We start from the raw sequence: 17,083 nt of genomic DNA, 5'->3' as shown, positions 1-17,083 counted from the left end.
GAAAGTTGTGTATATAAGTTTAATATTCACACACCAATAACAAAAAAAAAAAAAAAAAAACCAAATATGGTTATCAAAGTAAAACTAAATTTTTCAATTTTGTATTCAATAGATTCCTGCTTTTTTTTTTAATGTCAAATAGATTAAAAATCTATTAAATATAAAACTTAAAGTTTAAAAAATTATCAATTATAAAATCGAAAGCTTAGGAACTTATTATATATTTTTAAAACTTCAGAAACGTCCTAATAGACACAAACTTTTTGATGTTAAGAAACCTATTTAACACAACCTAAAAGGTGAATGAATAAATTTGTAAATTTAAGACTCCGTTTAATAATCATTTTTTTTTTTTTTTTTTTTTTTTTTTTTTTTTTTTTTTTTTTTTTTTTTTTTTTGTTCCATCAATCAATAATGTGTGTATATATACAAGCTGTTTGTTTTTGGGGTCACTATTGAGTCATGAGAGTGTGTTAATTGCTGGCTGGCTGAAAGAGCCAACTGTTTCTTAGCATCCCAACAATACATGGAGTTTATGACCCACCTCTATTTATGACCTTCACATGTTACCTAATCTCCCTCCCCCAAGTTTCTCCCCTTTTTATTTATTTATCTTTTTTTTCCTCCAACCACACCATTTTAATTTTCTCACCCTTTCACTATATATCCCCCATAGTTATTCAATGGACCACTCACATTCATCTTAGCTTCTTCTAGTTTAGATTATAGCAAATTTACATTATTACCCCCACACAATCATTATATCAAAATTTTGTATCATAGCATCATTCAACTGACGTATAATATCTATTAGAGATCAAAAGGCGTGTGGTTCGAATCCTCTGATCTCTTATTGTACTATAAAAATATTCTATTAATGTGTGCTTGTTATTATTAGATCAAATATGTATACGTCTATATGTATATTTTGTACATATTTCTCACTCTAGCTTAAATAGTTGAGGAATAGATAACTTAACTATTGAACTATGTTTCAGTTATATACTTTCTTTCTTATTATAAATGTGTTTCAAAGTTGAATTGGATGCAAGCAAATCCTTATTCAAAAAGATTGAATTTAAGGTAACCTATATATTTTTATACATATCTCTAATATTAATGGACAATGAAGATAAATGAACCAAACTCTCTAAAAAGTTCCAAAAATTTTGTGTATTTTTTGAGCAAAAATTGAAGCTTGGCTCCAAGGGGGAAAATTAAAGTTCTCAACAATAAGAAAACATCATATTGGATATAGTTATACACAGAGAAAAACAAAGCAAAACAAGTTGATTCCACCTTATTTTTTTCAAACTTCCCAAAACACAATTAAAAAAAATTACAAAATAGTAAAATAGTTTGTGGATTAGAACAACCTTTCACAAACCTGTAATATCATACGAAATCAATGCTGGAGACTCGTCGAGACGACCCGCCAACGTCAGAAAACTCGAGTTTTAGAGGCAAAGATTCGATAACAACGACGTGTGAGGTGTCGTTGAGGAGAATGAAGCCTGGTCCGAAATCATTCCAAAGTATTGAATTTGATTTTGGAGAGGTTAAAAAATTGAAAATAGATGAAAGATCTCGCACCAGACAACATTCCCCTCAACTATTCATGAAGAGATCAGAGAGAGAATTAGTAGAGAAAAAGAAAGAAAAGAAATTATAAAGGAAGAAAGAAGGGTTTGATTGAGATTTGATTTGGCCATGCATTATTTTTTTTGATGGGGTCCTTTTATACGTAACAAGGAAAGGCTTTTGTTGGGGTCTTGTGACATGGACTCCATTTTAATTCTACACTCATCTAATCTTTATATGCTCATTTTCAGTTCATTTCACACCAAAATTCCCTTCTTAATTTGTTCTACCAAATTCTCATGCTCTTTTTATGAAGAATATTTCATGTTAATTCAAATAAATGTAAGACGAAACACAACGTTTGGCTCTCATGGATCGAATTTGTATAATACAAATCCGTAACCGTTATGAATGATTATGGATCAAAGGACATAATCAACATCAAATAAGAACATAATAGACAAGTCTCAAGAAAATAACAACAAGATTTAGGTCAACGTCGAGATCAAGCCTAACAAAATGTCCAATTGGACATGCGCAGTTAACTAAAGGGTTATCTTGATTTAGCTCCGAAATTCTATTACCCTAGGTCCTCTACTCTTATAAATATATCATTATGGTTCTAAGGAATTAAGTCAGTTCTCACTCGCAAATTCTAATTAAGCTTCTAGATTTCTATGACTTGAGCATCGAAAAGTATGAATGTGGTAAGTACCATATCAGTGTATATCACATTTTTTTGCTTCTACTAAATTTAGCTTTTGTCACATGAAAATCAGATTCTTTCGATGTTAGGCACGTAGTTTATTTAGTTTGTTAGTCTAACATACTGTATTAATATAAGTTCTTTTATAAAGGGTTAGATATTCTTTTGCAAATTACCATTATAAAAGAAACAATTCCTGCAAAGATCATTTTGTTGCATAGCTCAGGTAGTGGCTACACATCATTAGACGTTATATATAGGGTAGATTCCCATTTGGACAAAAATGTTTAGAAGTTGTAATTATTCGCATTTGCATCTTCTCAGTATAAATTCTATTTAATTTGTCAAATCAAACATAACTCAATTAATATATGAGCATGTTAATAATCACGAGATGTGATTTAAATCTTCTTACCCTCGATTGTATAAAAAAAAATTTAAAATCCACATGCTCTATTTATTTATTTAAAATTGAGTCTACTCAAATTTATGTATCGTTAAAAAAATGGTTTAAATACTACTTTAGTCCCTATACTTTGGATTTTAGTTCATTTTGACCTCTGTACTTTGAAGTTTCACTTTAATCCCTATACTTTTAACGATTTTGACTCATTTTCATCTTTATACTATCAAAATGTTCATTTTGCTCTTTGTACTTTAAAAAAGTGACCATCTCAGTCCTTATATTTTCATTTTTATTTCATTTTTTAAATATTAGTCACTTTTTGAAAATTTAAGGATTAAAATGAACCGAAGTTGAAAGTACAATGATCAAAATGAACGATTTGAAAGTACATGGACCAGAATAACCAAAATTGAAAATATAAGGACCGAAATGAATGTTTTTAAAGTATATGAAATAAAATGAACCAAAATCTAAAGTACTGGGACCAAAGTAGTATTTTAAAAAATATTAAAAGGGTTTTGATTCTCATAATTATTGTATTGAATACCCATTTAATTAAGTCAAATATGACAATGGCACATGCATTAGAGGTTTAAATTAATTATGTATTGAATAATAGGATATATTCCGAATGCCACATATATTGTGTTTGACACTTCTCTTTTAACTTTTTATTAAAATGAGCATTAAGCATTATATAACAATTATTTCACTAAGCTTCCACTTGACACATTATATTAAAAAAATTATATTACCATTTAATTCTTTTAATAATAATAAATATATACATGTGAAAATGTTGACATAAAATTTGTATTAATGGCAAAAATTTAATCTCCTAAGAAAAATAATGGATATGCATCAAACATGCAAGGTATTTATGGAATTATTTGATTGAATAATATAATTAATATATATGGGGCAAGGCTCTTCATTAATATTGTTAAAAGATTAAGTAGATGTTCCATTCTAAAATTTTTAGGTCTTATTTGGTAGAAAATTTAAAAACATAAATTTTAAAAATAGAGAATTCAATAAAAATAGTGTTATATTTTATGATTTCAGATTCTAATTTAAAGAATTTGTTTTAATATGTGTTTCTATATCTTTATAAACCATAAAACTAGTTGTTTGTAGGGCTATTTTTAAATATAAAAAAATAAATCAAAATATTTATAAAATATAGCAAAATTTTAGAAATATCAATGATAGATGTTGTCGATCAGTGACATTGATAGACACTGATAAAAGTCTATCAGTGTCTATCAATATCTTTCAGCATCTATTACTATATTTTGTAAATATTTTCAATAGTTTTACTATTTGAAATAATTTCCTTTGTTTGTAACCCACTAATATTTAATTGGCAATGAACAATTATTAATTTATTTATTAATAAGATTTATGTTTTAAAAAATTATATAATTATTATTTTGTAACATAATCTAATATTATCTAATATATTTATATTTTTTAAAAAAATGAATTGAGTTTATAACATGATATATTGTATTTTTAAATTTTTTTTAATCTTCATTTAATATAATTCAACATTTTAAATTTTAAAATTCAAAAATTCGATTTTTTAAGAATAAAATATTTTTAAAAAAAAGTATATTAAACAACCAATTATTCTATTCTTATTTCTATCAAAAGTCAAAATTACCAACGTACACACGTATTTCCTCTTTAAAATATGGGGAATCATTGAATCAAAGTAGAAAAACGAATATTACTATTTATTCTTTTTCTTTAAAAAAATTAAAATAGGTGAAATATTATATAGTTAAAACATAAAGCTCTATGCAAATCAACATCGAAAAGTTTCCAATAATAAAGTGTATGAAAAAAATTCTATGCTACTTTTATTTATTGTTTGTTATGTCAACGTATCTTTAAAAGGAGCGCAGAATCTAATTACATTAAAATATTTATATTTATGAGGAAAAATTTTAATAAAAAGAAAAGTCGAAAAATATTACCAAACGAACACTTGAAAAAAGAAATTGTTGTCTAGAATCCAATTCTCGAAAATAGGTTTAATTTTTATTCACGTGTGGGGCCGTGGATGTAGATATATTAAAAATAACTTTTAGGTATAAAGAATATTTTAGCTTACTCAAAATGGATTCTCTTTTATGTGAATAAATATGAAATATTTCTTTGTCGACAAGTAATGCTTTTAAGAGTACCATAATGTTTTTAATATATATATTATATATATGGAAATTCACTCGATCATGTTTTTGATGATATATTTACCTAACTAATATAATAAATGTCAATATAAGTATAGTTTAATTGATATAATCCATGTATTATCCAAATCAGAGGTTGAATTTATCCCCCTCTCTCGTGGTTAAAAAAAGCAAAAAAAAAAAAAATTAACCTAGTAAGCATAATTGTATGGCTGCAATAGTATTTGTGCTACAAACAAAAATAGGAAGAAATTTTATTGCATTATATTGTGGGCCAAATATATAGCTAAGTTTGTGTGTATAAGTGTTATATGAATAATATATCACATACAATTGGAAAATATATAACCTTGTACATAGGAGAATCTGAACATGATGGATTCACGTTGTTTCTCTTTGAGAAAATTTTACTCACTTTAGTGCTTGAGTTTTTGTCTCTCAAGATAGAACAGATTATTTTTCTTATAGAAGCAACATCTTGTGTACAAGATACAACGAACTATATTTGTCAAAATAAAACGTGAATAGGTTTATAAACAGGAGAGACGTTTTAAGGAGAAAGGTGTTTGTGAAAAAGGTTGAAAATGCAATTTGAAGAGGAGACGTTTATATACTAATTTATAGTCATTAATCATAGTCGTGTCTTTTCTTCAAATTGGTTATTTATTAAAGGACATACCCATTCATGAAAAACTGCAACTCATGGAATTGAAATAATAAACCCTTAACGAAGAGTCACATATCATTTATTAAAAAAAAAAAATAAAAGGTTGATATAAAAGAACTATGTACTCAAGTTGAAATGTGTGAATGGTAATTTAACGGGTGAAAGCCCTAGTTACGTAGTAAGTTTGAATCATTGCCATCATATTTAGATGGTAAAATCCTTAAAATATGAAAAATCTTTCTCAATTTTTAAAATTTGACTTGGATTTAGATTTTGAAAATATCTCTTAATATTTAAAAATCAAATAATTATCAAATGGATCTAATAGTAAATTCACCATAATCCAATCTTATATTATAATACTTAATTGTAATAAAAATCATAGTTTCACATAATCATGTTAATAGACTTAGTTTGGAATCGTTGTAACTTTTAAAATAATTGTGAAAAGTCATGCTTTTAGGAAAAAGAAAAACAACTGTAAAATAAAGAAAAATAATTGTCTGATAAATTTTAATTTTAACTTAGAGAATAAATTAATTGTGGTATTTGTTAAATTCATACTAAATTGATTTAGTTATATGAGAAAAAAAAGTACATTTATTATTTCAATTATTTTGATATTTGATTTTTAATTTATTATAATATAATTATTTAACAATTTGTATGAATTAATGATGACTAATTTTGTTTAATCTAAATTATTTGATAAAAAGCTAAGAAAAATAATGATTCTAAAAATTGCATGATCAATCAAAATTTAATGATCAGATAATAGAGTATTAATATAGAATGATAAAATTTGATATCCATAAATTGTTTGGGAATGTGAAATGTAAGAAAGCCTTTTTTTTTTTTTTAAGAGAAGTAAGAAAGCTAAATATTCAACATTTATATCTATAAAATCAACTTTTGAATGTTAAAATAAATTAAATAGTGTTTCTAATTTGTCTTACCAAATAGTCTAGGAATTAAAATTCTTTCCTAATTACTTTTTACGCTCACAAACATAATCTCAAATGGGCCTAAATTTATAATTCGATTCGGTCGAAATAATTTTGAATGGCGAATTTTAGGCCATAGGGTTGAAATTTAGTCATTAATTCAAATGAACTAACCCTGTCCAAATCTATAGCCATCCTTTTCCTAACTTCTTTCAAGTTTTGTTTTTAGAGGGAAAAAACTTGAAGAATTTCTATAAGTTAGGCAATTTGCCATAATTAGAGGGTATTGCATTATTAATTCAATTTGATAGGGACCTTCCATTATTCCCATTGATGGAATATTAAGCCACCAAATTAGGTGGCTCAACATTTTAAGGAATGACAAAAATAAAAAAAAAGTATCACACAATTGAGACCTTTTAGGGCACATATGAATTGAGTGAAAATTCATGATTTTAAGTGGGAGTTAAGTTATTAAAAATAAAAAAATAAAAAAAAATCTATTAATTAATTTAAAATAATTAGAAGTGAAAATTTAAAATTAATTTTAATAGTGAAAATTAATTAATTGTACTTCTATAATTAATAGATATCAACACTAAAAACAAGTTAAAATAAGTATAACTCAATTGATATCAAACGCCAAACATGTATTTTCACCCTTGAATTTAGAGGTTAGAGGTTCGATCTTACCACCTCACATAATTTTTTTAAAAAAATACTAAAAATGAAATGAATATTTAGTGAAAATCGAGATTAGAAGTGTAAAATTTTGAAATCTAAGTATCAAATTGAAATAAAACTCAAATCTCAAAGGTAAAATTAATTGTATCTAGAGACTAAATTAAAACTAAACTCAAAATTTAAGAATTAAAAATATAATATTTTGAAACATTGAGACGGAATGAAAATTAGACCAAAAAGATTTTTTTTTTCTTTTTTTTTCTTTTTTAAGGAATTAAGGAAATTAGTACATTTGCAAAATTCATCATATAAGGTGTTATAATCTCAACGAAAATTTAACTAAAGAATATATATATATATATAATTATTGATACTTGGTTGTGACATGGCTAAGGGCACTGGCCCTAAGTCACACAACTTTCATTAGCTTCATAAAATTAACTAGATATACTTACCCTGATTGAAAATATATCCTTTAATAATTTGAGTAATATATCAAAATACTTATTACTCTAGCCATTAAGAACGTTAATATGCATCAACCGTATTAAAAAATTTGAAAGAAATTTTGAACCTAGGTACAACGGATTACATACGTCAGTCATTAAATCCTCAAATAGGTCTGAATTATCTCTTTCTTGGACATTAGTGGGCATCTCATTTTTAATATCTTCTTCATCTAAATCTACTTTAGCAACTCGAACTTGTAGATCATTTAGAATATTCAACATCTCATTCTCTTCATTAACATCATTAAACTTTGTATTACGTAATCTATCATTATGTATTGAATGAGTTGCCTACTCAAACTCCCTAAATAAAGTTACGGGTTCTCCATGGTAGACCCATTTACTAAATGAGGGAGACATTCTATTTGTGAATAAATATCGTTCTACCCCATCTATTCCCACATTATATTCATACAATGCTTGTATGGACATCTTGTTTTTCCCAAGTCATTAACATGAAACTTTGCTTCAAGAAAATCAAGTTACTCCTTCCATATAATCCATTGAGAACTTATCTCAAAGTTTAATCCCATCTTTATTCATTTTTAATGATTTATTTTTTTAACCCCCATTTGATTCACAAAATCTATAAGCTTATACAAATTGTCTGCAAAAAGTTAAGACTTAATTAAAGGGTATTGTAAGCTATTGGCAAATTATGGATGGTTCAAATTTCACATTTTTTATGCTTTTTGTTTTTTAGATTATAATTTATTATTTTATTTTGCACAAATTTAGTCTGCTTGAAAACAAACTAATCAAGCTTTTAATGTTTTAACACTACAAGAATTTTGGGTTTTTTCGATGATCGAAAAAGACGTCGATGATTTCGACCAATCCCGACGGTAAAGACAAGGGATCAGGATAAAAATTTAATCCCGACGGTCCACGAACACAGTCAAAATTTTAAATTCGCCCAACGATCCCCTTAGAAACCGTCGGGCTTATTGTACTTTAGCCCGATGGTTCTTTAAGACCGTCGGACGTTTTAATCTCTCCCAACGGTGCGCAAACGCCATCGGGCATTCTGGTTTAAACTCGACAGTTACCACTCAACCATTGCGCGAGGTGTGTAGAACATAAAAAGAATCTATTGTGATTTGTGAAGCTTGCCTGACGGTAAGCGCCAAATCGTCAGGTTTTCATTATAAAGCCTGAAGACTCCGTGCAACCGTCGGGATTCTAATTTCTAATATAAATATTAAAAAGTTCTTATAGGAATTGGGGAATCATTGACCGACGATGAGGCAAGAACCGTCGGGATAAGTTTAAGAAAGCCCGACGATATCCCCTCACCATCGGCCAAACATTGAACTCTCGACGGTGTTTAGTCAACCATCAAGTGTTCTAATAAATATAAAAATATTTTTTTGGGAATTTGGGAAAGTTCAGCCGACGGTTGTGTAAGAAAACCGTTGGGGGTTCCTCGTTAGCTCGACGATTTGGAGCAACTGTCGGTCGTTATTAAAGTCTCGACGGTTTTCAGTCAACCGTCGAGGATTCTAAGATTCCTTTTGGGAATTGGTGAATGTTTGCCAATGGTGTATTAGAAAACTGTTGGGCTGGGGAAGTTTGGCCGACGGTACGTAGGTGACCGTCGGGATTGATTACATATATCCCGACGGTCTAACAGACAACCGTCAGCAAAAGTTCGATTTAAAAACCCCTCGAGCTCCCCATCTTCTTCCCTAATTCTTCTTCTTCCCTCTCGCCAATTCTTCTTCTTCTTCTTCCCTCTGGCAGTCGTATCAACGCTGTCATTCTCCCTCTCACCGTCCGCCATAGTTCATTCCCCTCTCATCATCCGTTCATTGCCCATTGGCCCATTGGTCCGCCGTCCATTCGTGTTGTCCGTTCGTTCCCTCTGGCAGTCGTTCCCCTCTCATCGTTCGTTGATGACCGTCCATTGGTCCGCCATCTGTCACCCGTTGGTTTGTTCTCTCGTCGTTCGCCGTCGTCTCTGATTTTCCCTTGCCGGAAAGGTAACTCTTTTTTACTTATTTACTCGATATTCTTTGTATTTTTGGTATTAAGTACTGTCATAAACAAATTACTTATTGTTAGATTTACCAATATATTGTTAGAATTGGATTAGGAATTGGTTATTGAGAAAGTGTCAGAATCGGAGAATTGGATTAGGAAAACCAAAAAAAGAAATAAGCTACAAGATAATGGTGTATAAGAGAAACTAATGATGTTAGTAATTTGTTAAGTAGAAATAAATTGGTTGGAATTGGATGTTGAGTTTTTGTCTATTAGATGGTTGATTGTAATGTAGATTTGTTGTGGATTATAGAATGAAGGTACTCTGTTAGCTAAAGAACAATTCAATTATGTATCATGTGATTTGCTCTATTTCTGTAGATAACCAATGAACTATGGTAGTTTTTTTCTTGCTAGATTTCTCACTAAATGAATTTGTGTCAATAACTTAGGATATTCGAGTTAGTTTATAGGGCAATTCGATTAACTCTATAGAATAGTTTAGCGTTGAGAATAGAGGATGTTTTATGTATTCTTTAGTTTCTCTTTCTTTATTCTTTCTGTGTTTTGTTGTTTGAGGAATCTCCCTTCGTTACTCCTGTGGATTATTTAGTGCAACATGGTTCTCTTTTTAAACAATAGAATCTTGTCATGGAATTTCCTGTGAATGTTTACTTAGAGTGTCTTCAAGAAAAACAACTTGGTTTACTAATTCGATATAAAGCTCAAAATCAGGATGATTTATACAGAATCATGTAAATATATGAGTTTAAAAGACCAATAAAAATTCAATTTACTACTAATGGCAGTGACATTACTTTACAGGTTTTTTCACTACGTGAAAATGGAGATATGTTTGATGACATATATTCACTAGCGATAGGGCCAAGTTCAGAAGTGCGCTCATACAGTAGATGCATTGTTAATGGAGTATGTTATCATAGCATTGAGCGTGATAATTGTCGGAGTATGCAAAATAGCAGGATCATGGCGCCTTCAAAAAGTGAAGGTAGAGGTGATCTCCATAATTTCTATGGTGTTGTCAATGAAGTATTGGACTTTCAGTATGCCAAGAGAAGACGTGTAATTATGTTTAAGTGTACTTGGTTCGATACAAAGCCTAAAAAGAGCAATAGAGTACACATGGATTTAGGGTATATATCAATTAATACAGCTCGTCATTAGTTTGTTGACGAGCCTTTTGTACTTGTCAGTCAAGTCAAACAAGTGTTTTACATCAACGATCTTAAATATGGTAATTGGAAGGTGGTGCAAGTAGTCCAAAACAAGCAGGTGTGGGACATGCTAGAAACAGAAGAACATGAGAATGAACCAACATGAGTTGTTAGAAGTGGTGAATAATATTACTTGTACAATTGATGAATCAATGAATGATCTCAGTTTATGTAGAGTTGATGTTGATCCTACAGTTGTAGAAGAACGAATAATTCAACGAGTTGATGATGACTTCATAAATGGCGAGGAAGAGGATGTCCAATCATCTTCTAATAAGAATGAGTTTCGATGAACATCTTAATGATACAAAATAAGCATGTAAATATGTATTTTCTCCATGAGCATGTAGGTTAAACACTTGTTTCTTTTCCATTTCATAACTTACATATTGTTGTATAACATATATATTATTATTAACACAGGAACAATGGTAGGTCATAGTGATGAGGAGGCAATACTGGAGTACTTACAGTCCGAGCCCATTGGCGCATCATCATCTGTGGGAGATAATACAGATTATTTTAAGTCACATTTTTATATAAACTAATGTTTCATTAAACTAACAACGTACAATTTTTTTCAGAGTCTGGTACTACGACTACTAGAGCTGGACGTAGATACTCTCAAAATGTTGATCTAGATAAATATGTTTGATAATTCAGGAGAATTCCTATCAAGATCGACCCTGAATACGAGGTTTAGCAATGCTATTGGTACCAACGTTCGAGAATCTTTTTCCATTCGTTATGGATCTTGGAGAGAGGTACCAATAGAAACATGAGAGCTTGTTAAGGATCGATTATTGGTAAGATGGTCAATTTATATTTTACAAATTATCTATGCATCAGCTTCCATACTAATTAGTTTTTTTTTTTCTTTCTTAATTCAAAATCATTTTTTGTTAGGCTTGATCAGCAAACTGGTTAATGATTTCATTAATGAACAGATGAAAAATTTGTTCAAAGAGTATAGGGGGAACTACACAAACACCAGAAAAAATATGCAAGTCCTGAAGAGGCACGAGCACACCTGATCGCCTTAAGAGAATCCACGTTGCAACAAGTTTTATGCAACAAGTTTGAATCCGCCGACTGGAGAGTAATAAATTTTGTGTTTTTTTTTTTCTTTGTTTACTTACATTTCAATTACTCTAACGAAGTTTAATTTCTCATTTTCTTAAAAAGTGGCAGAGACAAATCAAAGGAATAGGTCAACCTTAAAGTACACTCATACAGCTGGTTCTAAAACTTTCATACGCATAAGAGAATCCACGATAAGTTGGATAAAGTATACACATACAACTGGTTAAAGTACACTCATCTCAATATCTCATTTTCTTGTGAATTGTTTTACAGAAAGGACCCGACGATCAACCAATGGACCTAGTGGACTTATTTAGGCAAACACACTGTAGGAGTGATAACTCTTTTGTTAATCAGGCTGCGAATGATGGATATGTAAGTTTTTATTCTTCAATGTAAATTTATTCATATACAATTATCAATAATTAGTTTTAATTATTGATGTAGAGTCAAATGGTTGAGCTGAGAGAATCCTCCCCCCAAAAAGGGTATGAACGAATATCAAATGAAGAAATATGCGAGTAGGTGTTGGACCCAGGAGTGGGCCTTGGTAGGACATCAAAGGGTAAAAAAATGAAAAAATCTAAGGGATCATCGTCCAATACATCTTCATCAAGAATTATAGAGGAGCAAAAATAAGAGATAGAATCCTTAAATGTTAGATTGGCTAGATTGGACGAACAGGATGCCAAAAGACAAGCTGAGATGGAAGATATGAAAGCTATGCTCTTACAGCTCATGAAACATAAATCGAACTAGGTATGAGCTCTTCGACTTTCATAATAAACTTAATTGTAAGATTGTGTATGTTGTTATCATGCAGTTATGGTAACAACATAAATGTATAGTTATGTAAAGTATAGTTAATGTTGTTATCCTGAAGTTGAGTTTGAATTTCATTTTATGCTAAATTAGATGATTGTGTATATTGTTATCCTGTAGTTATGGTAATAACATAAACGTATAGGTGTTTCAGTTGGTTTGTATATTACGATTGAGAATAAGTTTGGGGGGTGGGGAGAGGGGGGTGTTTCAGTTGATTATGTAAGTTAGTTTGTTTATTACCATGGAGAATAATTTTGGGGGTGGGGAGAGGGGGTGTTTTAGTTGATTGTGTAAGTTAGTTTGTTTGATTGTGTAGGTTAGTTTGTTTAAGTTGGCTTGTTTGATTATGTAAGTTAGTTTGTTTCAATTGATTGTGTAAGTTAGTTTGTTTCAGTTGATTGTGTAAGTTAGTTTGTTTCAGTTGATTGTGTAAGTTAGTTTGTTTATTACGATTGAGAATAACTTTGGGGGGAGGGGTATTTCAGTTGATTGTGTAAGTTAGTTTGACTCTGTAAGTTAGTTTATTTGATTGTGTAAGTTAGTTTGTTTCAGTTGGTTGCATATCTATATTTAAGTACAAGTATGTTAAGTTTAACTTATGATTGAGTTGGTTTGTTGGTTTGTTGGGTTTATGATTGAAGTAAGTTAGTTTCTTCGTTTGTTTATGATTTAGGTAAGTTTGTTTGTTTATGATTGAGTTCTTGGTTTGTAGGTTTGTTTATGATTGAGGTAACTTGGTTTGTTTAGTTGAGATTGGTATATTATTGAGCATTAAACTTATTAATTTTGTATTTTGTAGGTATTTGGAGATTTTTGTTGAAGATGCATCTCTCGGCAAGAAGCGTATTTAGGTTGTAGATTTTTGTTAATATTATTTTGGATTTAGGAATTGTGCATCTTCCAATATGTATTTTATTATCATGTAATTGTGGATGTTATAGAGCTCTTAGATAAGGTTGTACATTCAAAGTGTTTTCAATATATTATTAATCTATTATAGACATTTACTTCATTTTGCAATCTTATTTTAGTTAATTGATATTTATAAGATTCAAACGGGTATGATGTTTGGAGAAAAAAAAACATATCTAAAAAAAGAAAATAAATAAGCAGATTTAAATAGTTTATTTATGTCAAGAAATCCCGACGGCATGGGATCGGGCAAAGAACTCCCGACTGTGACTACATACCATCGGGATTTAAAGATATCTCGACAGTGCTTAGAGAGCATCAGGGTAAAAGACATAGCTTGATAGTCGCTAACTGTCAGGCGTTAGATATCTCTTGACGGCCCACGTCACCATCAGCCTAAAATAAAAAGCCCGATGGCAACCTAACCATCAAGATAAATAAGCTGATCCTCACGGTTCAAAAGACCGTCGGACTTATCTATAAATGTCGACGCTTGGCTGTCGGGCCAAAGAATAAATCCCGACAGTCGGTCATCGGGCTAACCGATAAATTCTTACGGTCGACTGTCGGGGGTTATCCCTTTTTCCTGACGGCTTCCTTCAGGGTCAAGGAAAAAGTCTCATTCTTATCCGTCGAGATAATTCTTTTCCCTACGGCATGGCTTCCCAACGGTCGGAAAAGGTTTTCCCGACGATGGTACTCCGACGATGTTGCCGACAACTTCTTTACCATCAGAAAAGATTGTCTCGACGGTCTTTTTAATTTATCCCGATGCCCGCAACCGTCGAAATTAAACCAAATTCTTGTAGTGTAACATAGGATCAATGCTTTGAAGTAGAGAAAAACTAAAACCAAATACATATCCATAAGTTAAAAGAGCTATATACTTTATTTGAGTTACACATCAAATTAAGACATAATACAATCAAATTATTTCAACACGAGCAAATGGAAACCAAATAACATACATAAAGAAATTTTCTCTAATTTGTTTAGAATCTTGAATAACCTAAGTTTGTCTCATTATCCTCAATACACCTTTAAGAAGTAAGTTTTCTCTTGGTCCAACAAGTAAAGTTTGCCTTCAATCCAAACTTAAAGCAAATAAATCTAAGTAAACAAATCAAATACTAAATTTAAAGCAAATAAACTTAACAAGGTTTTAACAAATTTCAAGCAATTAACCGAAAAAAAATAAATTTAAACAAAATAAACCTATTCAACAAACAGGTTTTAAGTTTTCCCTCAATCCAACAAACAATTTTCCCCTTAATCCAACAAGCAAAGTTTGCCCTCAATCCAAACTTAAACCAAATAAACTTAAGCAAGCAAACAAAATAATAAATTTAAAGCAATAAACTCATTCACTTTCTTTGTTAAGAACTTTTACATACAAGGTTTTAACAAATTTCAAACAAATTAACTCAAAAATTAAATTTAAACAAAATAAACCTATTCTTCTCCTTTTTTAGAACTTTGACATACAAAAGTTCTAGAAAATTCAAGCAATCAAACATATAAATACTAAAAGAAAAAAAAAACAATTATCTTAAAGGAAGAGCAATGCCAATATGAGAAAGAAAAGAGTGGCGTCGGTGTAAAAAAGACGCGCGACAGCTCTTAAATCACCAATTGACCCAAAAACTTAAGCTAATAGGTGAAGGCAAATTTAAGATTATACCATTAACACTCCTCCTCACTTGTGGGCTTGAAATATGAAGAAGACCCAAAAAGTGGAAATCAATATTAAATGGAGAAGAAACAATATTGTAGGGGTTTAAACACAGGACCTTCCTAGATCACCTACTCTAATACCATCTTAAATCATCAATTGACCCAAAAGCTTAAGCTAATAAGTGAAAACGAATTCAATATTATATCACTTAACGAGTGTTAATATGTGGGAGAAGGGGTTGTGTGGTGGCTGAAAGGAAGAGGGAGGCTAGGTGGCTGGACCAAAAACTGGGTAGGAAAAAATATGAAATAGGAGAACAATTAGGGTTGAATCGGGTCTTTCTCAATGCCCAACGATGGTGTCGGAAAAAACCCTCTTTCCTAACGCCTACATGTAACATCAGCAAAAGATAGTTTTCCCGACATTTTTTAAATTAGCGTTGAGATAGCCTCTTTCGAAGGGGCTAATGAGGCAACCTATCCCGACACCTTCATAATGCCATCGAGATAGATGCTTTTTCTCAATGGCTATCTAAAATGGTGTCAGAGAAAAATAATCTATACCAACAACTATATTAGCGTCGACATATACGCACGTATCATAACATGTTCCCCTAAGAAAAATTTTAAGCACTGTGGGAGTACTGGCGTTCACACTTTTTTTTTTTTTAAGAAATTCACACTATTTTTCGATGTATCTTACAATTAATAGTACTATCCATACTCTTATATGGAAATTTTTATTTTGTCCTAATGATTTACTTTATTTTTCCACATTGTACAAATATATTATATTATCCTTTGGTTTATTAGTTTCAGCCTCACAATAATATAGGTTATTAGGATTTATGCTCTAAATGTTGTGGGATTCGTAGTTTGTAAATTTTGTATAAGAGTTATTTATTTAATAAACTAAGATGTTATGTTATTTGACATTTAGTGTGTATTAATCAAATCTAATAAACTAAGATCCAAGATTATTTAATGTAACTTAAACATGTATGTGGTTGATGTTGGGATTGGTGTCCCAATTCTCCTGGAGTCTCGTTGTTTGTAATAAATACACATTGTTATGAATAAAATAAGATTTATTTCATTATGGCATTTACTCATATCCAATAAACAAAACTTCATGGTTATTGTATGTAAACTTAAGCATATATATGAGATATACAAGTGGATTATGTCTTAAGTGATAACCTAAATAGGTATGTAGTATAAGGATTAAGGTGAGATACCTGATCATGGTGACACCATGGATACGGCTCGCTTTGTAGAGGTTTGCAAGTGTTGTGAACTACTATAGATGGTAGATCCTGACCATTCATGTGGAGACATGCGAGCAGAGATGTCCTATACAAAGAGTTTGTATAAGATTGAACCACGAGATGATTCGTCTCTGTATATAACGCCATTGATACTAGATACTTAGATCTCACCTAAACGACCATAGGTGACATGACCTCAATCCTGAGTGTTTTGGAAACTCCTAAATTAGAGGGCAGTCCTTTGATTAGTAGGGGTGAGAGTGGCCAAATTGCCAACTCAACATGCCTACCTTTTTGGGGACTTGTCTGATTTGGGAGATGGGAACTCAGTTACACAAGATGGAATTCACTCCTTCCCTGAAGCAGGGGTAAGTAGATAGATTGCTCCCTTAAGGGCTGATTCCAAGG

General features: G+C 30.6%; 1 long non-coding RNA gene across 1 annotated transcript; it reads left to right on the top strand.

Annotated features, from left to right (window-relative positions):
• The first annotated feature begins 11,605 nt into the window (after positions 1–11,605).
• On the top strand, positions 11,606–12,687 carry LOC120078808. The gene is made up of 3 exons (XR_005482095.1): positions 11,606–11,719; positions 11,861–12,371; positions 12,444–12,687. It is a non-coding gene; the product is annotated as an uncharacterized LOC120078808 (long non-coding RNA).
• Positions 12,688–17,083: the final 4,396 nt, after the last annotated feature.

This window comes from Benincasa hispida, chromosome 5, assembly GCF_009727055.1.
Source record: "Benincasa hispida cultivar B227 chromosome 5, ASM972705v1, whole genome shotgun sequence".
Taxonomy (NCBI): Eukaryota; Viridiplantae; Streptophyta; class Magnoliopsida; order Cucurbitales; family Cucurbitaceae; genus Benincasa; species Benincasa hispida.
This window is presented reverse-complemented; position numbering and strand designations above follow the sequence as displayed.